The sequence below is a fragment of the Chiloscyllium punctatum genome, chromosome 4 (genome assembly GCF_047496795.1).
Source record: "Chiloscyllium punctatum isolate Juve2018m chromosome 4, sChiPun1.3, whole genome shotgun sequence".
Taxonomy (NCBI): domain Eukaryota; kingdom Metazoa; phylum Chordata; class Chondrichthyes; order Orectolobiformes; family Hemiscylliidae; genus Chiloscyllium; species Chiloscyllium punctatum.
In genome coordinates this window covers 146,428,323-146,443,431 of record NC_092742.1, presented here as the reverse complement: position 1 = coordinate 146,443,431, position 15,109 = coordinate 146,428,323, and positions in this window count along the sequence as shown.

Sequence of the window (15,109 nt, the reverse complement as noted above, 5' to 3'; positions counted from 1 at the left end):
TTTTAAGAAGGGTGGGCGGGAGAAAGCAGGAAACTATAGACCAGTTAGTCTGACCTCAGTGGTGGGAAAGATGCTGGAGTCTATTATAAAGGATGAAATTACGGCACATCTGGATAATAGTAACAGGATAGGACAGAGTCAGCATGGATTTATGAAGGGGAAATCATGCTTGACTAATCTTCTTGAATTTTTTGAGGATGTAACTCGGAAGATGGACGAGGGAGATCCAGTGGATGTAGTGTACCTGGACTTTCAGAAAGCTTTTGATAAAGTCCCACACAAGAGGTTAGTGAGTAAAATTAGGGCGCACGGGATTGGGGGCAAAGTACTAGATTGGATAGAGAATTGGTTGGCTAATAGGAAACAAAGGGTAGAGATTAACGGCTCCATTTCGAAATGGCAGGCAGTGACCAGTGGGGTACCGCAGGGATCCGTGCTGGGACCGCAGCTTTTTACAATATATGTAAATGATATAGAAGATGGTATCAGCAATAACATTAGCAAATTTGCTGATGACACAAAGCTAGGTGGTAGGGTGAAATGTGATGAGGATGTTAGGGGATTACAGGGTGACCTGGACAAGTTAGGTGAGTGGGCAGATGCATGGCAGATGCAGTTTAATGTGGATAAATGTCTGGTTATCCACTTTGGTGGCAAGAACAGGAAGGCAGATTACTACCTCAATGGTATCAAATTAGGTAAAGGGGCTGTTCAGAGAGATCTGGGTGTTCTTGTCCACCAGTCAATGAAGGCAAGCATGCAGGTACAGCAGGTCGTGAAGAAGGCTAATAGCATGCTGGCCTTCATAACAAGAGGGATTGAGTATAGAAGCAAAGAGGTGCTTCTGCAGCTGTACAGGGCCCTGGTGAGACCACACCTGGAGTACTGTGTACAGTTCTGGTCTCCAAATTTGAGGAAAGACATTCTGGCTATTGAGGGAGTGCAGCGTAGGTTCACGAGGTCAATTCCTGGAATGGCAGGATTGCCTTACACGGAAAGACTGAAGCGACTGGGCTTGTATACCCTTGAGTTTAGAAGACTGAGAGGGGATCTGATTGAAACGTATAGGCTTATGAAAGGATTGGACACTCTGGCAGGAGGGAACATATTTCCGTTGATGGGGGAGTGCCGAACCAGAGGACACAACTTAAAAATACGGGGTAGACCATTTAGGACAGAGATGAGGAGAAACTACTTCACCCAGAGAGTGGTGGCTGTGTGGAATGCTCTGCCCCAGAGGGCAGTGGAGGCCCAGTCTCTGGATTCTTTTAAGAAAGAATTGGATAGAGCTCTTAAAGATAGTGGAGTCAAGGGGTACGGAGATAAGGCTGGAACAGGATACTAATTAGGAATGATCAGCCATGATCATATTGAATGGCGGTGCAGGCTCGAAGGGCAGAATGGCCTACTCCTGCATCTATTGTCTATTGTCTATTGTCTCTTATTCAGCCCCTCTGATTCAGCCCCTCTTTTCTCGCCCTCTGTTTCAGCCCCTCTGTTTCAGCCCCTCTGTTTCGCACCCTCTGATTCAGCCCCTCTGATTCAGCCCCTCTGATCCAGCCCCTCTGTTTCCCGCCCCTCTGTTTCATCCCCTCTGTTTCTCGCATTCTGTTTCAGCCCCTCTGTTTCTCGCCCTCTGTTTCAGCCCCTCTGTTTCTCGCCCTCTGTTTCAGCCCCACTGTTTCAGCCCCTCTGTTTCAGCCCCTCTGTTTCTAGCCCTCTGTTTCAGCCCCTCTGTTTCAGCCCCTCTGTTTCTCGCCCTCTGATTCTGCCCCTCTGTTTCTCGCCCTCTGTTTCAGCCCCTCAGTTTCTCGCCCTCTGTTTCTGCCCCTCTGTTTCTCGCCCTCTGTTTCAGCCCCTCAGTTTCTCGCCCTCTGTTTCAGCCCCGCTGATTCAGCCCCTCTGTTTCAGTCCCTCTGAATCAGCCCGTCTGATTCAGCCCCTCTGTTTCAGCCCCTCTGTTTCAGCCACTCTATTGCAGCCCCTCTGTTTCTCGCCCTCTGTTTCAGCCCCTCTGTTTCGCGCCCTTTGTTTCAGCCCCTCTGTTTCTCGCCCTCTGTTTCAGCCCCTCTGTTTCAGCCCCTCTGATTCAGCCCCTCTGCTTTTGCCCCTCCGATTCAGCCCCACTGTTTCTCGCCCTCTGTTTCAGCCTCTCTGTTTCTCGCACTCTGTTTCAGCCCCACTGTTTCAGCCCCTCTGTTTCAGCCCCTCTGTTTCTAGCCCTCTGTTTCAGCCCCTCTGTTTCTCGCCCTCTGTTTCAGCCCCTCTGTTTCAGCCCCTCTGTTTCTCACCCTCTGTTTCTGCCCCTCTGTTTCTCGCCCTCTGTTTCAGCCCCTCAGTTTCTCGCCCTCTGTTTCTGCCCCTCTGTTTCTCGCCCTCTGTTTCAGCCCCTCAGTTTCTCGCCCTCTGTTTCAGCCCCGCTGATTCAGCCCCTCTGTTTCAGCCCCTCTGAATCAGCCCGTCTGATTCAGCCCCTCTGATTCAGCCCCTCTGTTTCAGCCACTCTATTGCAGCCCCTCTGTTTCTCGCCCTCTGTTTCAGCCCCTCTGTTTCTCGCACTCTGTTTCAGCCCCTCTGTTTCTCGCCCTCTGTTTCAGCCCCTCTGTTTCTCGCCCTCTGTTTCAGCCACACTGTTTCAGCCCCTCTGTTTCCGCCCCTCTGTTTCTAGCCCTCATGTTTCAGCCCCTCTGTTTCTCGCCCTCTGTTTCAGCCCCTCTGTTTCAGCCCCTCTGTTTCTCAACCTCTGTTCCTCGCCCTCTGTTTCAGCCCCTCAGTTTCTCGCCCTCTGTTTCTGCCCCTCTGTTTCTCGCCCTCTGTTTCAGCCCCTCAGTTTCTTGCCCTCTGTTTCAGCCACGCTGATTCAGCCCCTCTGTTTCAGCCCCTCTGAATCAGCCCGTCTGATTCAGCCCCTCTGTTTCAGCCCCTCTGTTTCAGCCCCTCTGTTTCAGCCACTCTATTGCAGCCCCTCTGTTTCTCGCCATCTGTTTCAGTCCCTCTGTTTCTCGCCCTTTGTTTAAGCCCCTCTGTTTCTCGCCCTCTGTTTCAGCCCCTCTGTTTCAGCCCCTCTGTTTCAGCCCCTCTGATTTTCCCCTCCGATTCAGCCCCTCTGTTTCTCGCCCTCTGTTTCAGCCCCTCTGTTTCAGCACCTCTGTTTCAGCCCCTCTGTTTCAGCCCCTCTGTTTCAGCACCTCTGATTCAGCCCCTCTGATTCAGCGCCACTCATTCAGCCCCTCTGATTCAGCCCCTCTGTTTCCTGCCCCTCTGTTCCAGCACCTCTGTTTCTCGCACTCTGTTCCAGCCCCTCTGTTTCAGCCCCTCTGTTTCTCGCCTTCTGTTTCAGCCTCTCTGATTCAGCCCCTCTTATTCAGCCCCTCTGATTCAGCCCCTCTGTTTCAGCCCCTCTGTTTCAGCCCCTCTGTTTCTCGCCCTCTGTTTCAGCCCCTCTGATTCAGCCCCACTGTTTCTCCCCCTCTGTATCTCCCCCTCTGTTCCAGACCCTCTGTTTCAGCCCCTCTGTTTCAGCCCCTCTGTTTCTCGCCCTCTGTTTCAGCCCCTCTGTTTTTCACCCTCTTTTTCAGCCCCTCTGTTTCAGACCGTCTGTTTCAGCCCCACTCATTCAGCCCCTCTGATTCAGCCCCTCTGTTCCCCGCCCCTCTGTTTCAGCCCCTCTGTTTCTCGCCCTCTGTTTCAGCCCCTCTGTTTCAGCCCCTCTGTTTCTCGCCCTCTGTTTCAGCCCCTCTGTTTCTCGCCCTCTGTTTCAGCCCCTCTGATTCAGCCCCTCTGATTCAGCCCCTCTGATTCAGCCCCTCTGTTTCAGCCCCTCTGTTTCAGCCCCTCTGTTTCTCGCCATCTGTTTCAGCCCCTCTGATTCTGCCCCTCTGTTTCTCCCCCTCTGTATCTCCCCCTCTGTTCCAGCCCCTCTGTTTCAGCCCCTCTCTTTCAGCCCCTCTGTTTCAGCCCCTCTGTTTCTCGCCCTCTGTTTCAGCCCCTCTGTTTCAGCCCCTCTGTTTCTCGCCCTCTGTTTCAGCCCCTCTGTTTCTCGCCCTCTGTGTTAGCCACACCTTTTCAGCCCCTCTGTTTCAGCCCCTCTGTTTCAGCCCCTCTGTTTAGCGCCCTCTGTATCAGCCCCTCTGTTTCTCACCCTCTGTTTCAGCCCCTCTGATTCAGCCCCTCTGTTTCTCGCCCTCTGTTTCAGCCCCTCTGTTTCTCGCCCTCTGTGTTAGCCACACCTTTTCAGCCCCTCTGTTTCAGCCCCTCTGGTTCAGCCCCTCTGTTTCAGCCCCTCTGTTTCTCGCCCTCTGTTCCAGCCCCTCTGTTTCTCGCCCTCTGTTTCAGTCCCTCTTTTTCAGCCCCTCTGTCTCTCGCCCTCTGTTTCTGCCCCTCTGTTTCTCGCCGTCTGTTACAGCCCCTCAGTTTCTCGCCCTCTGTTTCAGCCCCGCTGATTCAGCCCCTCTGTTTCAGCCCCTCTGAATCAGCCCCTCTGATTCAGCCCCTCTGTTTCAGCCCCTCTGTTTCAGCCCCTCTGTTTCTCGCCCTCTGTTTCAGCCCCTCTGTTTCTCGCCCTTTGTTTCAGCCCCTCTGTTTATCGCCCTCTGTTTCAGCCCCTCTGATTCAGCCCCTCTGTTTCAGCCCCTCTGATTCAGCCCCTCTGATTTTGCCCCACTGATACAGCCCCTCTGTTTCTCGCCCTCTCTTTCAGCCCCTCTGTTTCAGCCCCTCTGTTTCAGCCCCTCTGATTCAGCCCCTCTGATTCAGCCCCACTCATTCAGCCCCTCTGATTCAGCCCCTCTGTTTCCCGCCCCTCTGTTTCAGCCCGTCTGTTTCTCACCCTCTGTTTCAGCCCCTCTGTTTCAGCCCCTCTGTTTCAGCCCCTCTGTTTCAGCCCGTCTGTTTCTCGCCCTCTGTTTCAGCCCCTCTGTTTCTCGCTCTCTGTTTCAGCCCCTCTGTTTCTCGCCCTCTGTTTCTGCCCCTCTGATTCAGCCCCTCTGTTTCAGCCCCTCTGTTTCAGCCCCACTGTTTCTCGCCCTCTGTTTCATCCCCTCTGTTTCTCGCCCTCTGTTTCAGCCCCTCTGATTCAGCCCCTCTGTTTCTCCCCCTCTGTATCTCCCCCTCTGTTCCAGCCCCTCTGTTTCAGCCCCTCTGTTTCAGCCCCTCTGTTTTTCACCCTCATTTTCAGCCCCTCTGTTTCAACCCGTCTGTTTCAGCCCCTCTGTTTCAGCCCCTCTCTTTTTCGCCCTCTCTTTGAGCCCCTCTGTTTCTCGCCCTCTGTTTCAGCCCCTCTGTTTCTCGCCCTCTGTTTCAGCCCCTCTGTTTCTCGCCCTCTGTTTCAGCCCCTCTGTTTCAGCCCCTCTGTTTCAGCCCCTCTGTTTCTCGCCCTCTGTTTCAGCCACTCTGTTTCTCGCCCTCTGTTTCAGCCCCTCTGATTCAGCCCCTCTGTTTCAGCCCCTCTTATTCAGCCCCTCTGATTCAGCCCCTCTTTTCTCGCCCTCTGTTTCAGCCCCTCTGTTTCAGCCCCTCTGTTTCGCACCGTCTGATTCAGCCCCTCTGATTCAGCCCCTCTGATCCAGCCCCTCTGTTTCCCGCCCCTCTGTTTCATCCCCTCTGTTTCTCGCATTCTGTTTCAGCCCCTCTGTTTCTCGCCCTCTGTTTCAGCCCCTCTGTTTCTCGCCCTCTGTTTCAGCCCCACTGTTTCAGCCCCTCTGTTTCAGCCCCTCTGTTTCTAGCCCTCTCTTTCAGCCCCTCTGTTTCTCGCCCTCTGTTTCAGCCCCTCTGTTTCAGCCCCTCTGTTTCTCGCCCTCTGATTCTGCCCCTCTGTTTCTCGCCCTCTGTTTCAGCCCCTCAGTTTCTCGCCCTCTGTTTCTGCCCCTCTGTTTCTCGCCCTCTGTTTCAGCCCCTCAGTTTCTCGCCCTCTGTTTCAGCCCCGCTGATTCAGCCCCTCTGTTTCAGTCCCTCTGAATCAGCCCGTCTGATTCAGACCCTCTGTTTCAGCCCCTCTGTTTCAGCCACTCTATTGCAGCCCCTCTGTTTCTCGCCCTCTGTTTCAGCCCCTCTGTTTCGCGCCCTTTGTTTCAGCCCCTCTGTTTCTCGCCCTCTGTTTCAGCCCCTCTGTTTCAGCCCCTCTGATTCAGCCCCTCTGATTTTGCCCCTCCGATTCAGCCCCACTGTTTCTCGCCCTCTGTTTCAGCCCCTCTGTTTCTCGCACTCTGTTTCAGCCCCACTGTTTCAGCCCCTCTGTTTCAGCCCCTCTGTTTCTAGCCCTCTGTTTCAGCCCCTCTGTTTCTCGCCCTCTGTTTCAGCCCCTCTGTTTCAGCCCCTCTGTTTCAGCCCCTCTGTCTCAGCCCCTCTGTTTCTCGCCCTCTGTTTCAGCCCCTCAGTTTCTCGCCCTCTGTTTCTGCCCCTCTGTTTCTCACCCTCTGTTTCAGCCCCTCAGTTTCTCGCCCTCTGTTTCAGCCCCGCTGATTCAGCCCCTCTGTTTCAGCCCCTCTGAATCAGCCCGTCTGATTCAGCCCCTCTGATTCAGCCCCTCTGTTTCAGCCACTCTATTGCAGCCCCTCTGTTTCTCGCCCTCTGTTTCAGCCCCTCTGTTTCTCGCACTCTGTTTCAGCCCCTCTGTTTCTCGCCCTCTGTTTCAGCCCCTCTGTTTCTCGCCTTCTGTTTCAGCCACACTGTTTCAGCCCCTCTGTTTCCGCCCCTCTGTTTCTAGCCCTCATGTTTCAGCCCCTCTGTTTCTCGCCCTCTGTTTCAGCCCCTCTGTTTCAGCCCCTCTGTTTCTCAACCTCTGTTTCTGCCCCTCTGTTCCTCGCCCTCTGTTTCAGCCCCTCAGTTTCTCGCCCTCTGTTTCTGCCCCTCTGTTTCTCGCCCTCTGTTTCAGCCCCTCAGTTTCTTGCCCTCTGTTTCAGCCACGCTGATTCAGCCCCTCTGTTTCAGCCCCTCTGAATCAGCCCGTCTGATTCAGCCCCTCTGTTTCAGCCCCTCTGTTTCATCCACTCTATTGCAGCCCCTCTGTTTCTCGCCCTCTGTTTCAGTCCCTCTGTTTCTCGCCCTTTGTTTAAGCCCCTCTGTTTCTCGCCCTCTGTTTCAGCCCCTCTGTTTCAGCCCCTCTGTTTCAGCCCCTCTGATTTTCCCCTCCGATTCAGCCCCTCTGTTTCTCGCCCTCTGTTTCAGCCCCGCTGTTTCAGCACCTCTGTTTCAGCCCCTCTGTTTCAGCCCCTCTGTTTCAGCACCTCTGATTCAGCCCCTCTGATTCAGCGCCACTCATTCAGCCCCTCTGATTCAGCCCCTCTGTTTCCTGCCCCTCTGTTCCAGCACCTCTGTTTCTCGCACTCTGTTCCAGCCCCTCTGTTTCAGCCCCTCTGTTTCTCGCCTTCTGTTTCAGCCTCTCTGATTCAGCCCCTCTTATTCAGCCCCTCTGATTCAGCCCCTCTGTTTCAGCCCCTCTGTTTCAGCCCCTCTGTTTCTCGCCCTCTGTTTCAGCCCCTCTGATTCAGCCCCACTGTTTCTCCCCCTCTGAATCTCCCCCTCTGTTCCAGACCCTCTGTTTCAGCCCCTCTGTTTCAGCCCCTCTGTTTCTCGCCCTCTGTTTCAGCCCCTCTGTTTTTCACCCTCTTTTTCAGCCCCTCTGTTTCAGACCGTCTGTTTCAGCCCCACTCATTCAGCCCCTCTGATTCAGCCCCTCTGTTTCCCGCCCCTCTGTTTCAGCCCCTCTGTTTCTCGCCCTCTGTTTCAGCCCCTCTGTTTCAGCCCCTCTGTTTCTCGCCCTCTGTTTCAGCCCCTCTGTTTCTCGCCCTCTGTTTCAGCCCCTCTGATTCAGCCCCTCTGATTCAGCCCCTCTGATTCAGCCCCTCTGTTTCAGCCCCTCTGTTTCAGCCCCTCTGTTTCTCGCCATCTGTTTCAGCCCCTCTGATTCTGCCCCTCTGTTTCTCCCCCTCTGTATCCCCCCCTCTGTTCCAGCCCCTCTGTTTCAGCCCCTCTCTTTCAGCCCCTCTGTTTCAGCCCCTCTGTTTCTCGCCCTCTGTTTCAGCCCCTCTGTTTCAGCCCCTCTTTTTCAGCCGCTCTGTTTCAGCCTGTCTGTTTCAGCCACTCTGTTTAGCGCCCTCTGTATCAGCCCCTCTGTTTCTCACCCTCTGTTTCAGCCCCTCTGATTCAGCCCCTCTGTTTCTCGCCCTCTGTTTCAGCCCCTCTGTTTCTCGCACTCTGTGTTAGCCACACCTTTTCAGCCCCTCTGTTTCAGCCCCTCTGGTTCAGCCCCTCTGTTTCAGCCCCTCTGTTTCTCGCCCTCTGTTCCAGCCCCTCTGTTTCTCGCCCTCTGTTTCAGTCCCTCTTTTTCAGCCCCTCTGTCTCTCGCCCTCTGTTTCTGCCCCTCTGTGTCTCGCCGTCTGTTTCAGCCCCTCAGTTTCTCGCCCTCTGTTTCAGCCCCTCTGTTTCTCGCCCTCTGTTCCAGCCCCTCTGTTTCTCGCCCTCTGTTTCAGTCCCTCTTTTTCAGCCCCTCTGTCTCTCGCCCTCTGTTTCTGCCCCTCTGTTTCCCCCCCGCTGATTCAGCCCCTCTGTTTCAGCCCCTCTGAATCAGCCCCACTGATTCAGCCCCTCTGTTTCAGCCCCTCTGTTTCAGCCCCTCTGTTTCTCGCCCTCTGTTTCAGCCCCTCTGTTTATCGCCCTCTGTTTCAGCCCCTCTGATTCAGCCCCTCTGTTTCAGCCCCTCTGATTCAGCCCCTCTGATTTTGCCCAACTGATACAGCCCCTCTGTTTCTCGCCCTCTCTTTCAGCCCCTCTGTTTCAGCCCCTCTGTTTCAGCCCCTCTGATTCAGCCCCTCTGATTCAGCCCCACTCATTCAGCCCCTCTGATTAAGCCCCTCTGTTTCCCGCCCCTCTGTTTCAGCCCGTCTGTTTCTCACCCTCTGTTTCAGCCCCTCTGTTTCAGCCCCTCTGTTTCAGCCCCTCTGTTTCAGCCCGTCTGTTTCTCGCCCTCTGTTTCAGCCCCTCTGTTTCTCGCTCTCTGTTTCAGCCCCTCTGTTTCTCGCCCTCTGTTTCTGCCCCTCTGATTCAGCCCCTCTGTTTCAGCCCCTCTGTTTCAGCCCCAATGTTTCTCGCCCTCTGTTTCAGCCCCTCTGTTTCTCGCCCTCTGTTTCAGCCCCTCTGTTTCAGCCCCTCTGTTTCTCGCCCTCTGATTCTGCCCCTCTGTTTCTCGCCCTCTGTTTCAGCCCCTCAGTTTCTCGCCCTCTGTTTCTGCACCTCTGTTTCTTGCCCTCTGTTTCAGCCCCTCAGTTTCTCACCCTCTGTTTCAGCCCCGCTGATTCAGCCCCTCTGTTTCTGTCCCTCTGAATCAGCCCGTCTGATTCAGCCCCTCTGTTTCAGCCCCTCTGTTTCAGCCACTCTATTGCAGCCCCTCTGTTTCTCGCCCTCTGTTTCAGCCCCTCTGTTTCGTGCCCTTTGTTTCAGCCCCTCTGTTTCTCGCCCTCTGTTTCAGCCCCTCTGTTTCAGCCCCTCTGATTCAGCCCCTCTGATTTTGCCCCTCCGATTCAGCCCCACTGTTTCTCGCCCTCTGTTTCAGCCCCTCTGTTTCAGCACCTCTGTTTCAGCCCCTCTGTTTCAGCCCCTCTGATTCAGCCTCTCTTATTCAGCCCCACTCATTCAGCCCCTCTGATTCACCCCCTCTGTTTCCCGCCCCTCTGTTTCAGCCCCTCTGTTTCAGCCCCTCTGTTTCTCGCCCTCTGTTTCAGCCCCTCTGTTTCTCGCCCTCTGTTTCAGCCCCTCTGATTCAGCCCCTCTGATTCAGCCCCTCTGATTCAGCCCCTCTGTTTCAGCCCCTCTGTTTCAGCCCCTCTGTTTCTCGCCCTCTGTTTCAGCCCCTCTGATTCAGCCCCTCTGTTTCTCCCCCTCTGTATCTCCCCCTCTGTTCCAGCCCCTCTGTTTCAGCGCCTCTGTTTCAGCCCCTCTGTTTCAGCCCCTCTGTTTCTCGCCCTCTGTTTCAGCCCCTCTGTTTTTCACCCTCTTTTTCAGCGCCTCTGTTTCAGCCCGTCTGTTTCAGCCCCACTCATTCAGCCCCTCTGATTCAGCCCCTCTGTTTCCCGCCCCTCTGTTTCAGCCCCTATGTTTCTCGCCCTCTGTTTCAGCCCCTCTGTTTCTCACCCTCTGTTTCAGCCCCTCTGTTTCAGCTCCTCTGATTCAGCCCCTCTGATTCAGCCCCTCCGTTTCAGCCCCTCTGTTTCAGCCCCTCTGTTTCTCGCCCTCTGTTTCAGCCCCGCTGATTCAGCCCCTCTGTTTCAGACCCTCTGAATCAGCCCATCTGATTCAGCCCCTCTGTTTCAGCCCCTCTGTTTCAGCCCCTCTGTTTCAGCCCTTCTGTTTCTCGCCCTCTGTTTCAGCACCTCAGTTTCTCGCCCTCTGTTTATGCCCCACTGTTTCTCGCCCTCTGTTTCAGCCCCTCAGTTTCTCGCCCTCTGTTTCAGCCACTCTATTGCAGCCCCTCTGTTTCTCGCCCTCTGTTTCAGCCCCTCTGTTTCTCGCCCTTTGTTTCAGCCCCTCTGTTTCAGCCCCTCTGTTTCAGCACCTCTGATTTTGCCCCTCCGATTCAGCCCCTCTGTTTCTCGCCCTCTGTTTCAGCCCCTCTGTTTCAGCACCTCTGTTTCAGCCCCTCTGTTTCTGCCCCTCTGTTTCAGCCCCTCTGATTCAGCCCTTCTGATTCAGCCGCACTCATTCAGCCCCTCTGATTCAGCCCCTCTGTTTCCTGCCCCTCTGTTCCAGCCCCTCTGTTTCTCGCAATCTGTTTCAGCCCCTCTGTTTCAGCCCCTCTGTTTCAGACCCTCTGTTTCAGCCCCTCTGTTTCTCGCCCTCTGTTTCAGCCCCTCTGTTTCTCGCCCTCTGTTTCAGCCCCTCTGATTCAGCCCCTCTGTTTCTCGCCCTCTGTTTCAGCCCCTCTGTTTGTGCACCTCTGTTTCAGCCCCTCTGTTTCAGCCCCTCTGATTCAGCCCCTCTTATTCAGCCCCACTCATTCAGCCCCTCTGATTCAGCCCCTCTGTTTCCCGCCCCTCTGTTTCAGCCCCTCTGTTTCTCGCCCTCTGTTTCAGCCCCTCTGTTTCAGCCCCTCTGTTTCAGCCCCTCTGTTTCAGCCCCTCTGTTTCTCGCCCTCTGTTTCAGCCCCTCTGTTTCTCGCCCTCTGTTTCAGCCCCTCTGATTCAGCCCCTCTGATTCAGCCCCTCTGATTCAGCCCCTCTGTTTCAGCCCCTCTGTTTCAGCCCCTCTGTTTCTCGCCCTCTGTTTCAGCCCCTCTGATTCAGCCACTCTCTTTCTTCACCTCTGTATCTCCCCCTCTGTTCCAGCCCCTCTGTTTCAGCTCCTCTGTTTCAGCCCCTCTGTTTCTCGCCCTCTGTTTCAGCCCCTCTGTTTCTCGCCCTCTGTTTCAGCCCCTCTGATTCAGCCCCTCTGATTCAGCCCCTCTGATTCAGCCCCTCTGTTTCAGCCCCTCTGTTTCAGCCCCTCTGTTTCTCGCGCTCTGTTTCAGCCCCTCTGATTCAGCCACTCTCTTTCTCCCCCTCTGTATCTCCCCCTCTGTTCCAGCCCCTCTGTTTCAGCCCCTCTGTTTCAGCCACTCTGTTTCTCGGCCTCTGTTTCAGCCCCTCTGTTTTTCACCCTCTTTTTCAGCCCCTCTGTTTCAGCCCGTCTGTTTCAGGCCCACTCATTCAGCCCCTCTGATTCAGCCCCTCTGTTTCCCGCCCCATGTTTCAGCCCCTCTGTTTCTCGCCCTCTGTTTCAGCCCCTCTGTTTCAGCCCCTCTGATTCAGCCCCTCTGATTCAGTCCCTCTGTTTCTCCCCCTCTGTATCTCCCCCTCTGTTTCAGCCCCTATGTTTCTCGCCCTCTGTTTCAGCCCCTCTGTTTTTCACCCTCTTTTTCAGCACCTCTGTTTCAGCCCGTCTGTTTCAGCCACTCTGTTTCTCGCCCTCTGTTTCAGCCCCTCTGTTTCTCGCCCTCTGTTTCTGCCCCTCTGTTTCTCGCCCTCTGTTTCAGCCCCACAGTTTCTCGCCCTCTGTTTCTGCCCCTCTGTTTCTCGCCCACAGTTTCAGCCCCTCAGTTTCTCGCCCTGTTTCAGCCCCGCTGATTCAGCCCCTCTGTTTCAGCCCCTCTGAATCAGCCCGTCACATTCAGCCCCTCTGTTTCAGCCCCTCTGTTTCAGCCACTCTATTGCAGCCCCTCTGTTTCTCGCCCTCTGTTTCAGCCCCTCTGTTTCTCGCCCTTTGTTTCAGCCCCTCTGTTTCTCGCCCTCTGTTTCAGCCCCTCTGTTTCAGCCCCTCTGATTCAGCCCCTCTGATTTTGCCACTCCCATTCAGCCCCTCTGTTTCTCGCCCTCTGTTTCAGCCCCTCTGTTTCAGCACCTCTGTTTCAGCCCCTCTGTTTCAGCCCCTCTGATTCAGCCCCTCTTATTCAGCCCCACTCATTCAGACCCTCTGATTCAGCCCCTCTGTTTCCCGTCCCTCTGTTTCAGCCCCTCTGTTTCTCGCCCTCTGTTTCAGCCCCTCTGTTTCAGCCCCTCTGTTTCAGCCCCTCTGTTTCAGCCCCTCTGTTTCTCGCCCTCTGTTTCAGCCCCTCTGTTTCTCGCCCTCTGTTTCAGCCCCTCTGATTCAGCCCCTCTGATTCAGCCCCTCTGATTCAGCCCCTCTGTATCTCCCCCTCTGTTCCAGCTCCTCTGTTTCAGCGCCTCTGTTTCAGCCCCTCTGTTTCAGCCCCTCTGTTTCTCGCCCTCTGTTTCAGCCCCTCTGTTTTTCACCCTCTTTTTCAGCCCCTCTGTTTCAGCCCGTCTGTTTCAGCCCCACTCATTCAGCCCCTCTGATTCAGCCCCTCTGTTTCCCGCCCCTCTGTTTCAGCCCCTCTGTTTCTCGCCCTGTGTTTCAGCCCCTCTGTTTCAGACCCTCTGTTTCTCGCCCTCTGTTTCAACACCTCTGTTTCTCGCCCTCTGTTTCAGCCCCTCTGATTCAGCCCCTCTGATTCAGCCCCTCTGATTCAGCCCCTCCGTTTCAGCCCCTCTGTTTCAGCCCCTCTGTTTCTCGCCCTCTGTTTCAGCCCCGCTGATTCAGCCCCTCTGTTTCAGCCCCTCTGAATCAGCCCATCTGATTCAGCCCCTCTGTTTCAGCCCCTCTGTTTCAGCCCCTCTGTTTCAGCCCCTCTGTTTCTCGCCCTCTGTTTCAGCCCCTCAGTTTCTCGCCCTCTGTTTCTGCCCCTCTGTTTCTCGCCCTCTGTTTCAGCCCCTCAGTTTCTCGCCCTCTGTTTCAGCCCCGCTGAATCAGCCCCTCTGTTTCAGCCCCTCTGAATCAGCCCGTCTGATTCAGCCCCTCTGTTTCAGCCCATCTGTTTCAGCCACTCTATTGCAGCCCCTCTGTTTCTCGCCCTCTGTTTCAGCCCCTCTGTTTCTCGCCCTTTGTTTCAGCCCCTCTGTTTCAGCCCCTCTGATTCAGCCTCTCTGATCCAGCCCCTCTGTTTCAGCCCCTCTGATTCAACCCCTCTGTTTCTCGCCCTGTGTTTCAGCCCCTCTGTTTCTCGCCCTCTCTTTCAGCCCCTCTGTTTCAGCACCTCTGTTTCAGCCCCTCTGTTTCAGCCCCTCTGATTCAGCCCTTCTGATTCAGCCCCACTCATTCAGCCCCTCTGATTCAGCCCCTCTGTTTCCTGCCCCTCTGTTCCAGCCCCTCTGTTTCTCGCAATCTGTTTCAGCCCCTCTGTTTCAGCCCCTCTGTTTCAGCCCCTCTGTTTCATCCCCTCTGTTTCTCGCCCTCTGTTTCAGCCCCTCTGTTTCTCGCCCTCTCTTTCAGCCCCTCTGTTTCAGCCCCTCTGTTTCAGCCCCTCTGATTCAGCCCCTCTGATTCAGCCCCACTCATTCAGCCCCTCTGATTCAGCCCCTCTGTTTATCGCACTCTGTTTCAGCCCCTCTGATTCAGCCCCTCTCTTTCTCCCCCTCTGTATCTCCCCCTCTGTTCCAGCCCCTCTGTTTCAGCCCCTCTGTTTCAGCCCCTCTGTTTCTCGCCCTCTGTTTCAGCCCCTCTGTTTTTCACCCTCTTTTTCAGCCCCTCTGTTTCAGCCCGTCTGTTTCAGCCCCACTCATTCAGCCCCTCTGATTCAGCCCCTCTGTTTCCCGCCCCTCTGTTTCAGCCCCTCTGTTTCTCGCCCTCTGTTTCAGCCCCTCTGTTTCAGCCCCTCTGTTTCTCGCCCTCTGTTTCAGCCCCTCTGTTTCTCGCCCTCTGTTTCAGCCCCTCTGATTCAGCCCCTCTGATTCAGCCCCTCTGATTCAGCCGCTCTGTTTCAGCCCCTCTGTTTCAGCCCCTCTGTTTCTCGCCCTCTGTTTCAGCCCCTCTGATTCAGTCCCTCTGTGTCTCCCCCTCTGTATCTCCCCCTCTGTTCCAGCCCCTCTGTTTCAGCCCCTCTGTTTCAGCCCCTCTGTTTCTCGCCCTCTGTTTCAGCCCCTCTGTTTTTCACCCTCTTTTTCAGCCCCTCTGTTTCAGCCCGTCTGTTTCAGCCACTCTGTTTCTCGCCCTTTGTTTCAGCCCGTCTGTTTCTCACCCTCTGTTTCAGCCCCTCTGATTCAGCCCCTCTGTTTCTCGCCCTCTGTTTCAGCCCCTCTGTTTCTCGCCCTCTGTGTCGGCCACACTGTCTCAGCCCCTCTGTTTCAGCCCCTCTGTTTCAGCCCCTCTGTTTCAGCCCCTCTGTTTCTCGCCCTCTGTTCCAGACCCTCTGTTTCTCGCCCTCTGTTTCAGTCCCTCTTTTTCAGCCCCTCTGTTTCTCGCCCTCTGTTTCTGCCCCTCTGTCTCTCGCCCTCTGTTTCAGCCCCTCTGTTTCTCGCCCTCTGTTTCAGCCCCGCTGATTCAGCCCCTCTGTTTCAGCCCCTCGGAATCAGCCCATCTGAATCAGCCCCTCTGTTTCAGCCCCTCTGTTTCTCGCCCTCTGTTTCAGCCCCTCTGTTTCTTGCCCTCTGTTTCAGCCCCTCTGTTTCTCGCCCTCTGTTTCAGCCCCTCTGTTTCAGCCCCTCTGTCTCTCGCCCTCTGTTTCTGCCCCTCTGTTTCTCGCCCTCTGTTTCAGCACCTCAGTTTCTCGCCCTCTGTTTCAGCCCCGCTGATTCAGCCCCTCTGTTTC